At 46.3% G+C, this 13,816-nt stretch overlaps 1 protein-coding gene across 1 annotated transcript in view; it reads left to right on the forward strand.

Moving 5' to 3' along the window:
- MSN (moesin) overlaps positions 1 to 13,816 on the forward strand; it is a 62,073-nt gene that overhangs the window by 23,633 nt on the left and 24,624 nt on the right. The window lies entirely within an intron of this gene.

Genomic DNA, 13,816 nt, shown 5'->3' on the forward strand with positions numbered 1-13,816 from the left:
TCCCGAGGCCTGGTCCATACAGGATGTCTGATAACTTGGTGGTATATGAAACCGGCATGTGTGTATATGTGACTGTGTCCGGGTCCTTTATAAAATATTTGAGGTAGGTAAGAGGTGGCTCTATTTGCTTTTCTAGGTCTTACTAGAATTGTAGGTAAAATTTTAGGGTACTCTTTGGATTATGAAACAATGTCTATTGCTGGGCCACTGGGGAGGCTGCTGGGTAATTTCTATAGAGATTCTGGTAGGCCTCTTTCCTGCTGCTCTCTGAAGAAAATAGACCAAATTAGGACAGTGGAGGAAAGCCTTCTTACTCCACCCAGAGAACTCTGATGTGTATATGTGTGTAGGGGTGAGTGGTTTTATGCATATTCACCTCAGCATTAGGGGGTGTGAAGATTATATGTTTGTGGTGGTAGGGGTGCTAAACACCCTGGTATTGTAGGCTGGATAGGTTAAACAGTTTTTACTGGTCTCAGTAAATTGGTAGCTGAGCTTGTGGTTTGGAGGGCAAGATGTGGCTTTATCAACTCAAAACAATACAAAGCCAGCTTTTAGAGAAGTTATATCAATCAATGTAGGGACCAAAATTAATAAACTAATAAGCTGGATGTTATGTTCCTGTTCTCTTACCGACTCCTCTCCCCTCCCGGAGAGTTTTCCTAAACAATCATAGCTCTACAGACCTCAAGGCATTTTTTTGGGTGCTCTATACCTCTGCTTCCAGGACCATGACAAAAATGAAGACTGAGCTAGTGGCTACAAACAGATACCTAGGGCAGGTATGAGGCCACTCTTCAGCCTTCAGTACATCTACTGGAGGCGGGAGTTAAGAGTTGGTATTTTCTTAAGGCCTATGTGATAAACCTCCTTCCTTGATGGGGGCAAGAGTTAGATTGGACTGTAAGATTAGGTGTGGGGGAGAAGCAGGCTGGGTGGGACTGGGGATATCCTGTTTAGGGGTGGTCAGCCAAGGTCCCCCATACAAGCCTAGCCAAGGATCATGCCACACAGAAGGTGTGTGGCAGTGATGTGGAGGCAGTGCCTCCTTAGTGAGGCAATGCTGTGGAATGGCATCTGCCTTCTGACTTCTCCCCATGGATGAGGGAGGGCCTCCCTGAATATTCAGATGGAATGCTCAGCCACATTCTTTGCTACTTATAGTCTGGCAAGGGAAGACAAGAAGGAGCCACGGAGTCAGCTGATCTGAGAGGAGTGAAGGAAAATTGAGCAATGAGTGGGCTCAGGCTGTGCTACCCCCACACCATCTCTTCCTCTGAGTTTGTTGGGGGAGCTGTTCCTATGGGTCTAAAGTCATTTTCTGTTTTGGAGTGGCCAAAGCCACTCTAGGCCCATTAAGACTGTCTTCAAATCATGCTGCTTTAGATGCTGATACTGGTATCTAAAACCCATGTGTAATGAGACTTGAGTGGTGTTTGGGAGCCTTTTTAAAAAATTAGTTTATTGTATTTTTGCATCTTCTCGTTCACTAATCAAGGAAGAGCATTGGCATATTGTCTTCCAGTCTCCAAATGTAGGAAAAGTTGCCAATTTGTGTTTTTTCCAGAAAATTCATTTTTTCAGAGGTACTTTGGACCATTACCATCTGTCTCGAGGCATGGATCCTCCACTGTGGAAAGTCCTCCCAGTGTTAGCTGGTCGCCCCTCCTGTCCGTGTCTGTAAAACTGGGAGATTTACTGCAGATTATTTAGCCTGATCAAGCAGAGAACTCCATCTCCCCTCCCTAGCCTACCATAGCCTCCTCCAGGGAGGGGAAGTGTGGTAATGACATTATCTTTCCCCAGGCAGCCACGTGTTCTCTGAGAACAGGATGTGGGGAGGGCTGGGCCCCAGTCACAGGGTATGGGGGTAGGCTCGGGAAAGAGGGCTGGTGGTGTGGCCATGCAGGTTGTTGCCTGCCTCCTTGGCTTTGAGAGGCATGAAAAGCCCCTGTATTCTCGAGTGTTCTCTCATGTGTACACCTACCCTCCCACGACATGTCTGTGTTCTTATCTAAGAAAGAACTGTAAACACCTGTGAATGAGGCCCAGCTCTTCAGGCTGGAGAAACTCAATGGCAAGGAGGGGGTGGGCCCAGGCTCCCTACTGTACCAGCCCGTGCCATGTGACTCCTGCAGCCATAGGCCATTTTGGCAAGGTTTTGTCAGGGAAGCTGGGCCCCAGTAGAGAATGGGGCTTCTTTCTTGCTCTTTCCCAGGGCCCTAGTCATTCCCCTCCCCCCAGATGGCTCCCTAGCATGCTGAGGTGATTTGCATGCTCAGTTTCCTTTCAGGCCCCATCCTCTTCTTCTCCCTGCCCCCACTACTTCTGCTGGGGACCTTTGGAGATGTACTGCCTGGGGTGGGGAAAAGAGGATGTAGCTAGCTTCCTGTGCAAGGGAGGGTGGGGCGCCCGCCTTCCTGCCTGTGTGCCCACTCACCCAGCCGCCATTTACCCAGTGGTTGAGGAACTGCCTGAAGAGTTAAGTTCAGAGTCACTAGAGTCTGAGGGTCTCTCCAGGGCGTAGGGATGGGGCTTTACTCTTGTTGGACTCTTCACAATTCTCTACTGTGGGGATTGCTGGGTTCCCTTTTCCTGGAATCACAATGCTGAAGGGGCCTTTAGAGTCCAACTTGTCCAACTACCTCATGTTACAGATGGGGAAACTAAAGCCCAGAGGGTCCTTTAAGTCCTATAAGGAATCAGAGGCAGACTTAGGATGAATTCTAGCAAGTTAGACCTGGTGCTCTCTCCCTTCCCCCAAGCTGCTAGTCCAGTGGTTTGCAAACTGTATTTGGCTAAGCTGCCTGGGGAGCTGTAGCCCTCCTTCAGCCAGAACAGTTCTACTTTTATGTACTTCATTTTTTGAAATTTCATGTGATTTTCTGTTTGGGAGAGTGAAGAGACAGGAAGCTGCTTAAAAAAGTCATAAAATTGAAAAGCACTGATCAAGACCTACCCAGTATAGTTGGGGACACTCAGACCTAGAGAGGGAAGGGACTATCCCAAAGCTACTGGAACTAGACCCAGAATCAATTTCTGGCCCACTGTTCTTGGCTGGTTGTCCCCAGCTAATGGTGTGGCTCCCTCTACCACAAGAAAGACTGTCTCCACCCTGTGCTTCCTTGATCTTCTCCCATCCCAAAGAGAGACCCTCTTATAGTATCCTGAGATAGAGCTAGAGGCCAGAGGCCAGTAGGTTTCTTGGATGCAATAAATGATAAGTAAGCCATTGGAAGGACCCTCTTGTATCCTTAAATAACAGAAACTTGGAAGGGCAAAGGACAGTGTACTAGTAATTGAGGAGACCTGGGTTCTAGTGCTGTTTCCTTCACACTTGAGCAAATTGCTATTTACCTCACTGAGCCTCCATTTCTCCCTTCTGTAAAATGGTGCTTGTCTCTGCCCTGCCTTTCATACAGAGTTGAATTTAGTGTGACGGTGCATGTGGACAAGTGTCTTTTAAACTGTAAAGCACTGTGCACATGAGGCTAGGATTATTATTGTATAAGGGTGAGCCAGTGGCCCTGGAAGAATCTGGATTGGATAATGAGTTTCCAAGAGAAAGGAACTAAAATTAAACATTTAATACATGCTAGGTGGCAAGCCAGGTTCTTTCCTATAAGTAAAGGAGATAATGTTGTCCTCACAACAATTGTGTGAGCTAGGCATTATTACTCTCGGTCTATTTATAGGGAAACTAAGGCTTCAGGAGGTCTAGGGACTTGCAGTGCCCCAGAACCTCCCTCCAGAGCCCACACTGTCTGTCACATATTTGTGAAGGGACCTTAAGAATGTGTTGTGGTTTTTACAGGGGCTTTCCAACTTATTCCCTGCCCGACTCCAGCCTCCCTCCTCTGGTTAGGATGGGACTGTCTGTTGTTGCCTTCATGTCTCAGTCCTGGGCTCTTTATCCCCAGCTTTCCTTGGTGGTATACCAGGCACACTTAGGTGGCCTTATTTGGCTTTTAGCTGATGGAGGAGCCCTTTGGGTTAGCCACTTTTTTGTTGACAAGATGGGCTTTCTCTTCCCCTGGGGTGCTGTTAGGGAGAGCCGGAGATTTGTTGCTAGTCAGACAGATCTAGCTCTTGGTCAAGATCGTGCAGCTAGAAGATGGCAGTTGTTTCCCTTCATTGAGACTCAGTTTTCCCATTTGTAAGATGGGCCTAAGGATGTTTACATCACATGTGTCTCATGGCTGGTAAATGTTTAACAACGAACTTTTTTGGTGAAGCCAAGATTGCACTGTTTATGCATCCCTGAGGTGTAAATATTCTCACCATGGCTGATTTCAACCTACCAACATGAGGTCCTTGAAGGAACAGTTATGAAGAGATGTATATCATCAGCCCTAGTGTGAGCTAGTTCCAGTGCACTGGAACCAGCTAATTAACCAGTTAATTAATCACACCCATCTTAGACTCCCACCCTCACTCATGCTCAACATGCTCACATCTGTATGCAATTACAGCATCCTCTCACCACGTCTCTTCTGTTCTCCAAGTTCCCAGAGCATCCGGGAAAGAGAGAGTGTCATTTAAGGTCTGCTCTTTGCCTGAAAGTTCTCCCAGGGAAAGAGTGACTGTGGAACGTTTAAGGGGCGGAGAACTCAAGAAGGCATTTTGATTAGGGGCTCTAATTAGAGCACTTTCATCAATGTGTTTTGGCTGCTGAGGGATCTGCACCTGCTGTTTCCTCCCACTATCTGATTTTTAACCAGATGAGAGGATGGTGGAAGACTCTGGACAATGGACGGAGGATTTGGCCATTCTAGAAAGCACTTAGCTTTCTGATTGGAATTCCAAGGTCTTCTCTTCCCTCTCCTGCCTGGTCCACAGCCTGTTCTGCTGGGTCCTAACCTCACTGTCCCTGCATGAGGATCTCTGGGCTCGAAAGCATTTTGGAGGACCAGACCTCTGGTCCTACCTCTCATCTCATCACAACAGCATCTGTGCCAGCTGATTTTTTTTTTAAGCTTCCCGGAGGATAAGAATCACCTGGGGCAAAACTACTACTTCCCAAGCTCCTCTGGAGAGTCTGTTTGTCTGAGAGTCTGGAGAGAGAGTTTGGAGTGGTTGCAGGAATCTGGGTTTTTAAAGATTTTATTTTTTCTTTTTTTTTTCCCCCAAAGCCCCCCGATACATAGTTGTATATTTTAGTTGTGGATCCTTCTAGTTGTGGCATGTGGGACGCTGCCTCAGCGTGGTTTGATGAGCAGTGCCATGTCCGCGCCCAGGATTCGAACCAACGAAACACTGGCCGCCTGCAGCGGAGCGCGCGAACCTAACCACTCGGCAACGGGGCCAGCCCCAGGAATCTGGGTTTTTAAATCAGTGCCCCAAATGATTCTTATGATTAGTTAAGTTTGGGAAACACCACGTTAGCATTGCACAACACTCTGCCAGGTTGGCATCATTGTGCCTGTTTCTCTATGGGAAGATGGAGAGCACATGGCTTATTATTGGTGGAGCTGGATCTTGCACTCAGGTTTTCCGAATACAAAGCTGTGTTCCTCCTACAACAGAAATATTGCTTTAGTGCACAAAAGTGTCTGTGGTGGTGAGGAATGATGTTATTAGATAGGGAGGGGCAAGGATAATCCTTGCCCTACTTTACAAATAGGAAGACCAGACTGCAGAGGGGTTCGGGGGCAGTAGCAGGGTTGATTGCATCCCTGATCTTTTGTGGAAGTGGGCTGTGTTCAACTCTGGAGAGCCATTCTCCAGGTCCAGTGGCCCAGATGTCTCAGCAGTTGCTGTCTGTTTGCTGTGTTTCTCTTCTATCAAGCATCTCTCTAGCCTTGAGAGGCTGTTTGGTTCAGGGAACCGTATTCCGTGCCAGAGGTTCCCAAATCTGGCTGGGCCTTAGAATTATCTGAAGGTCTTAACTGCTGATGCTTGGGCCCTGCTTCTTATATAATAAATCAGAATCTCTGTGGGTGAGGCCAGGGAATCTGTATTTTAAAAATTTCCCTGGGTGATTCTGATGAGTCAGTTTTCAGACCTAGTTTGTGATTTTTCTGGATACTAGCCGAAGGAATTTGGAGGTCCTGATGGGTTGTGTTGAGGGGGTGGGGACTTGTGGATGTTGGTGAGACATGATTGGAGAAAATGGCGAGGAAGAGCCCAGAATGAGGACGGAAGATCAGGCAGCCTTTGAAAAGGACAAGGTAGCGTAAGCACTCTGTTGTGTTCTGCTTCCCCCCAGGGCTTTGCTTCTTGGGGGAAATCCCCATCTCTCCCAAGAGAGAAAGAATTTACCATAATGCAAGGATATATATGTGTCTACCTGATGTGCATGGCTTCACACTGTCTAACCATCTAGAAATCTAATCACAGTTTAGAGTTTGCTGCCAAAGTGAAAGTGACCTTTATGCTGGAAGGGGTCTCTGGAGGTCTTTTTGGGCATCCCCTAGCCCTCTGTAGTCCAACATGTTTTTGTTTTAAATCATTACTAAGAGGTAAGATATGTGTAATAATATGGCTTAAAAAGGAGGGGTTAGCAATCATCACATTCTGCTTATGATGTGCCAAGTACTTTCATGTCTAGTATTTTAACTTAAGTCTCCCAATAAGCCTGTTCTGAGGTTAATATTATTAGACCCGTTTTATAAATTCGGAAACTGAGTTTCAGAAAGAGGAAGGTCAAAGAGGCTCCAAAACCTCTTTCTACTGTACCATGTTCTGCTCTTCAAAGAGATGAGACCATTATTTCTGGGATGAGGGCTCTAATTTTGTAGGTTCCCCAGGTACCAGGTTTGGCCGTTGGCTTACCAGCAAGGTTGGCAGGAAGCTGACCTTAGCCTAGCTCTGGGGTTGAAAACAGAGCTTTTTGACTTGGCCTGGAAGCCTCTCCCTGCCCATGCATAGTTGACTGATCCTGGCTTCAGTGATTTTAACACCCAGGAGCACAGGACAGGGCAAAAATCCCATGAGCAATGGTTGGAACCCAAGCTGAGGTTTGGATCAGCTCCAGTGTGGTCCAGAGCTGTGATGCTAGTGGTTGCTGGGATGTGTTCCTGAGCAGGGAGTACTAGAAGCTCTCTTCTAGTACTCTGTGCAGAATTGGCATCTCCAGGCAGCTGCAAAATGGTCTGTGTTTCCAGTCTCCAAATACTTCCTATGAAACTTGCAGGCAGGAAGCCAGGCCAAGCAGGAAATTGATAGGAGAGACTGAAGCCCAGTTGGGTGTGGCCCCAGAGAGGGGCTTCACCTGCTTGGGAGATTTTCTTTATTAATGATGGGCCCTCTCCTCTTTTATTTCAGCATCTTCAAAGTTTTATGGAGATTGAAGAATGTGTTGTTCTTGGCTACCTGGATATAAATCCATTCCTTAAATTCCCTGCCTCTTTTCCTGCTGCATTCCCCCTCCTCCAACCTCCAGCTTGGGTCTTAGCTGAGCCTGCTATTGGGGACCTTCCCAATCAGTTGCTATCCAAGTTTTTGCAAAATAATTTTAGAAACAAGGAATCTTTGAGTTTCCTTCCATGTTGTTATTCCTTAGAATGAGTGGTGGTGAGTGTCTCAAAGCCTGAAAGTTAGGCCTGCCTTCTGTCAAAAGCTAGACTTCCAAGCAGAGCCAGCTTGCAGTTTTTCATGGAAGCCAGCTGGTCCAGCCTCCTCCACATAGTCTTTCCAGATCAACAATAGTTTGTCTCAAGTGTCTACTATTTTCTAAGTGCCAGAGTGGTTCTATGGCTTATTAAATAGGCCAGTGGACCAAGAGGCAAATTTTCAGTCCTTGCTCTCACACTGCCTAGCAGCTGTATGACCCTGGGCCAGTGCCTCCCCTTCTCTGGACCTCAGTTTTCCCAGCAGTATATTGCAGTTTGAATCAAATGATCTCTGAGGTCCCTTCCAGGTCTGACAGTTTTTGGATTCTGGACTGTTTATTCTCTTGAAGAGCAGGGATGAGAAGTTCAGAATGGTGTTATTCTGGAGGAGCCAGATGAGATTTTAGGATGCGTGGATTGAAATCTTGAGAAAGTGTAAAGAGGTGAAACGGCTATGCTAAGGAGCTGGTGGGGCAGCCTCTGTACCTACCTTAGGAAGGAGAGATGGGCTGGAGTAGCGGGTAGGAGAGTGGGTGTTGTTTTCTCCTGGGGTATGGTTTGGCTGAGCTGATTTTGAAAGTAAGTCCTGGAGTTAGGTGAAAACAGTGGGGAGCCAGTTTCCTTCATGACTTTTCGTGTGTTGAGGGGAAGAGGGGGACTCTACCTCAGCCTGGGGTTGAGCAGAAGGCTGTGTGCAATTAAGGCTGGATTAATAGGGAAGCTGCAGTTTGCTAAAGTAACCTATTTCTGACCTTTTCAGCTTTGGCCTCTGCCCTGAGCTCTCCTCCCATAGCGACACGGTAGTTATGTTCTCATTGCTAAGAGGGGTTAGTTATGTTTGGGGTTATTCCCCCAAATATATGATAACTGGGTGAGTAATACCCAGTCTCCAATATGCCCTTGTCTCTCAGTTGAAATGGTTCTTGGGGAGCTTTTGGAGGGCAGGACTGGGCCAAAGCATGTGAAAGGGGACACTTACTTCTCATGTCCTTTGCAGCAGTTGGAGTGGTTGAAGAATTACTGCTGATCCATTAAATTATGGGTGTGTGTGGAGTTGGCTGTGGTTCTCCTTTCTAGAAATTACCGGGAAAAGGCACATAGGAAGGCATAGGAAGGGTTAACCCCAGGCAGGGCTTGCAGGCTGGGCAGTGTTAAGGGTCTGGAAATAGTCAGGAAGAAGTCAGAGCAGATAATTGTACCAGGTACTATTTCCAAGTCAACAGGGAAGAGTCAGAGTTGCTGGGAAGTGAGTGAGTCAGAAGGAGGGGTAGGAGAAGAATGCCTCCTAGGCTATAGATTCAAAGCAACTCTTGTTTTCCCCCTTATGGAAAAAGGCTGCTTGAGGCAGTGCTGTCATCACGAGAGGCAAGACAGACCAGGTGCTGCCCTGCCCTGGCCCCAGTTCTGATAGCAGGAAATGGTGGGTACTGGAGCCTAAATAATGGAGATAGGCAGTTTGTGTGACACCGTGGTGACTGTTCTCTGTCCAAAGAAGAGACTGAAGTTCTGAGATTGCCCGTGTAGGGCTTGTCCTACCTCTGGCCCCTCTCCTTCTCTTACCTTTGCCTTCTCCATACCAGCAGCTCCACTGAAAGCCCAGAGGGGGTGGCCCCTTGAGGAGAATGGGGAGGTGGCAGGTGAGGGGGTGAGGTCATTGAGCTCAGACTCAGCTGGCTGACTCACAAGCTCTGCCCAAGTGAGGGGGCCTGCCCAAGCAGTGCTTCCCAGATGTGCCCAAGCTTTCTATGCCAAAATGTTTTGGCCTTGGCCAAAATAGTTGCCAAGGTGGTGTCTGAAGATAGCAGTGCAATCAGCATGATCAGAGAGGTAGGTGGAGTTGTGGAAGGAACTCCAGGAATATCCAGAAGACCCATTTTCACCACTTACTGGCTGAGTAAATGGGACTTCAGTGATGTTAAATAAGACTGTGGATGATAGGGCTTGGCACATAGTTGGTACTCAGTAAGTTCAGTGTTCAGTGTTCATTTCAATCCTTCTCTCACATGCCTCTGTGCACTTCAGTTTCTTCGTACGTTAAGTGGGGCCAGTAATGCCAGTTCCACAGTCTTACAGGTCTGTGCTTCAGGCAAGTTACTTGTGATTATTTGACTCTCTCTGTTTTCTCCTCTGTTCCCCTAAACTCCTCTCCAGGAAAAAGCTACCTTGTACTTCAGTGACATGGGGCAAGTGAGGAGAAACATTGACCTGATCTTTTCACTATTGCCTGGCTGCTACTCACCTGGGTGCGCGTGTCTCTAGGGAAAGAGAGTGTCCCTTATTTGAAGCTGGCCAGGCCCAAAGACCAAAGTACCCTAGCTGCTGCAGCCAAAGCAGAGGTAGCATCTGGCCTCGTTATTTTTGTTTCTCAGGCTAGCCATCTGGTGACACAGGAGAGATCCCACTTTGTTGAGGGCCTTGGATGGGAGACCACTGAGATGGACTTGTTAGTGTCCACTGAAGGGCTTGGTGTGGGAAGTGTCTGTGTTCAATTGTTCAATAAATAACAGTGGGTTTATTGTTCTTGGGGTAAGGGTGGGAGGGCTGGTGTGTATGAGAGGGTGACCCTCTCTGCCACACCCAGACATTTTTTTGTTCCTTAAACCCTTAATGTTTTCCAGAGACACAGTCTTTGACCTCAGACTGTGCCTGGATCCTCAGGGACAGGCTTAGGCAGGAATTTAGCTCTCTGCTAGGGACTACATCATGAAATGCTACCCTACCCAGGCCAACTCCTCCACTCCTGCCAAGCTGAGGGGCTGCCTAGGAGCTTTCTGCTGACTTTGGAGGCTTTATTTTCAGGTTCTTGCCTCCAAAACTAGACCATCCTCTTCTTCCCATTGAGATTGCAGAGGCCAAGCCTAAAAGGAGGGCAGTGGGTGCCCACTAGGGTGGGCATCCACTGGGCCCTGTGTGGCAGTAGGTCTGGGCCTGAAGCTCATCTTACACACTTAGGTCCCAGATTAGTCTAAGGAAGAACAAGAGATCTTTGATCAAGACTCCTGCTCTACCTGTCACCTTTAGGCCCCAGTTGTGTTAGTACCCTTTCTCTCTCCTGCCTCTGACATACAGAAAACAGGAGAGCACAGACCCAGGACCTTCTCCTCATGACTCACATTTTCTAATGAGTTAAGTGGTGGCAAGAATAGAAGTCCCTTTGTGTTTGCTTTTCTTTCTAATTCTTTTTTTAAACCTAAGATTATTTGTCTCCACAGTGAAGTTCAGGAAACCTCAGGCTGCTCTCCCTGGAGAAGTAGCCACAGTGGAATGGCAGAAATCTTGAGCAGGGATTCTGGAGAAGTATGTTCCAACTGGACATCTTCAGATTTTAGGAGAGCCCTCTCTAGGAGGGAGGAAGCGTGAACAACACCAGTCTGTCTGACATGCTTATTCCTAACCCAGGCTGGGTCCTTTTTCTACCGATTGATTTATTTAAGAAACATTCTTTAACAAATATTTGAGTTACATATTTGGGCCTGTGGGCCAGACCCTGAAGATGCTAGATTGACGTGACCTGTGATTGACATGATCTGCAAGAGATACTGGTTTATTTCCTCTGAAAATTCTTCTCAATAGTGTGAAATAAAGGGAACTCCCAGACTGTAAAATGTTTCCCTAGAGTCCCACCCTTTAACTCAATTTCATCCCTGGGCACTTTCTTCCCAAAACCCCTGTTCTGATCCTTCCTGCACCCTACTCACAACTTCCAGGCTGGCTAAGCCATTGCTGACAGGATTAAGGCCCAGCTTTCTAGCATAGCCTTGAAGCCCCTCCCCCTACCTTCCCAGCTTCTCCGCTCGCTCTTCACTCTGAGGGCCTCATTCACCCTGGAGTAGGGCTGCATGCTTGCTTCTAAACAGCCATCTGCATCCCTCTCTCCTTCTGGGCCATCACATGTGCTGCTTTCCCTATTTGGGGCACTTGGATGCTCTTCCCCCAACTCCTACCGTTTCCCTTTTTCAACTCTAACTTATCCTTAGAGACCAGTACAAATACCACTTTGAACTCTGGTTTCTTATTTCCACAAAAGGTTTCCTTTGTTGGGGAGGGGTCTGACCCCCTCCTGGGTTCAGGGATTGATCCTACAGCTCTACTCTGACCATAGTTCCTTAAACATAGTGTTCCATTAATGTTGGGTGAACGGAAATAAATTTATAGGAATCTCCTTAACCTAGAGTTCTCGGGCCTCCCTGAAGTCCATGGATATAATTTAAAGTAGGAAGGATCTATGAACTTGGATGGAGGAAAATTACATATTAGTTTTCACTAAACTCTCACTGGAATTTACGTCCTCTCTCAATTATGAATGTACGCAAAATAAAAGCAGTCATAATGGCAGTACCTGTGACTTTGTCACCAATGGAAATCTAAGATATTTTTATATTAAAATTTAGCTATGGTAGATTTCTCGAAATATCATTTATGCTCAGCACAATGTTGAAATTACAGTAGTAATAACTAATAAGACCCAGTGCTAGGTAACTTATTAATATAATAAAGACATTAACTTTTGATAACTATTTCAATATAATTGGTCTCTTTGTGTCTACTTTATTTCATGCTTTTACAAATATTCTGAGATGGGGTCCATGGACTTGACCAGATTGTGCAGAGGGGTCCATGGCACAAAAGATCAAGATGTAAAATGTTCCCACCTCTGAATCTGTATACTATGCTATATCTGTCTATTTCTTATATCCCCTTACTTAGTACTGTTCATTTAGCCAACATCTTGTGATTACCCACTGAGTCTTGGGTGCTGGAGAGGTAACTCTAAGTAAGACAGAAACCCCAAGGTGAGAATAAAGTCCAGTGTACTAAAAAGCCCACTGTCTCTTTTCCACTCTTTCCTATCCCCTCAGTCATTGGTGTTTTGAGGTCTCCCCTGACCCAGCTCAAGGGTGATTTGAGGCTAGATGTTGAGGCCAAATTTTGGCCCATTGGGCCTTATTCTCCCTACCTTATGAGGGCCCATTCTATGGAGGTCACTGGATTGGCAGGGAGCCTAGGGTAACACTGAGTCAAGGTGGCTAACCTTGCCCGTTGTCTCCCACTGGGGTACTTGCCTTACATGTTCCTGCCTTCAGGGCCTTTCCTGTCCCATTGTCAATCCTGAAATAGATTTCCTCCCTGGCTCCCTGGTGGGATTTATTTACAAAGCTGTTCCCCGGGCCTGGTCCTCATCAGAATTATTTAGCTGGCAAAATGGCTGTCTGGCCTCCTCTTCCCCACTAACTGACCCCTGTGCTCAGGAAAGGCCCAGAGGTATCAAAGACTGATAATTTCATGGGGATTTGCCTCTTTGACAATTCTATTTTTAGTCTCTCCCCCAATAGTATAGGTAGTATGTGAACATCCTAGAAAATGTAGATTAGTGTTTTTTTTTTTTAATTTAAAGAAGGGAGAATGCACTTATAAGATCACCATCCAAAAACAAAGCCTGACTTGACTAACACTTGGGCATGATTCCAATCTTCTCTGTATGCATACTTTTTACAAAATTGATCTCATGCAATCTTGTTGCTTAGTCTTCCTTACTTAATATTACTGAACTATTTTCCCTGGGCATGAAATACTCTTCATAAATATTTTATATGACCATATAATAAGCCATATTGTGGCTACACCATATAGATTACTTAATCAAAATGTCCAACAATTAAAAAATTAATTTTTGATTTATTTTAATGGGAGACATTTTGCATTTCAATGTAAGAGGAGCTTAGCATATTGGTTTAAATTGTGAGGTTTGGATTTAGATCTGAATTCAAACCTTGTCTTCCCCTCTTACTAGTGATGTGACTTTAGGCAAATATCTATTTCTTCATCCCCAATGTGGAGATAATACTCTCTACTTCACAGGGTGATTGTTGATATTAAATGGGGGTAGTGCATATGAAGTGCCTACTAAGTAGTAAGTCTCCATATGTGAAAGCTGCTGCTTATTGTTGCTATTACTACTATTACCACCACTACCAAGTTTTCAGCCAATGGAACAAATCTCTAGTGATGAAATTTCAGCTATCGTTGACCTGGGCTAGGGGATCTATTCGTAAAGGTGGAGGGTGGAGGGTGCTTTTTCTAGTGCCTGTGAAATCCTGGGTGTGGCTACCTGTTATTTTCATCTGGGCCTGTCCCTGTCCCTTATCCCTCTCCTGACTTGGCTTTGGTACACCTCTGTGCTGCCCACACCTACCTCTCCTGAGGCCCCCTTCCTCTCTTGTGCCTAGGGGCACCAATGAGACATAAATACAGGAAGCATTAAC

This window comes from Equus przewalskii, chromosome X (assembly GCF_037783145.1).
Source record: "Equus przewalskii isolate Varuska chromosome X, EquPr2, whole genome shotgun sequence".
Lineage (NCBI taxonomy): Eukaryota > Metazoa > Chordata > Mammalia > Perissodactyla > Equidae > Equus > Equus przewalskii.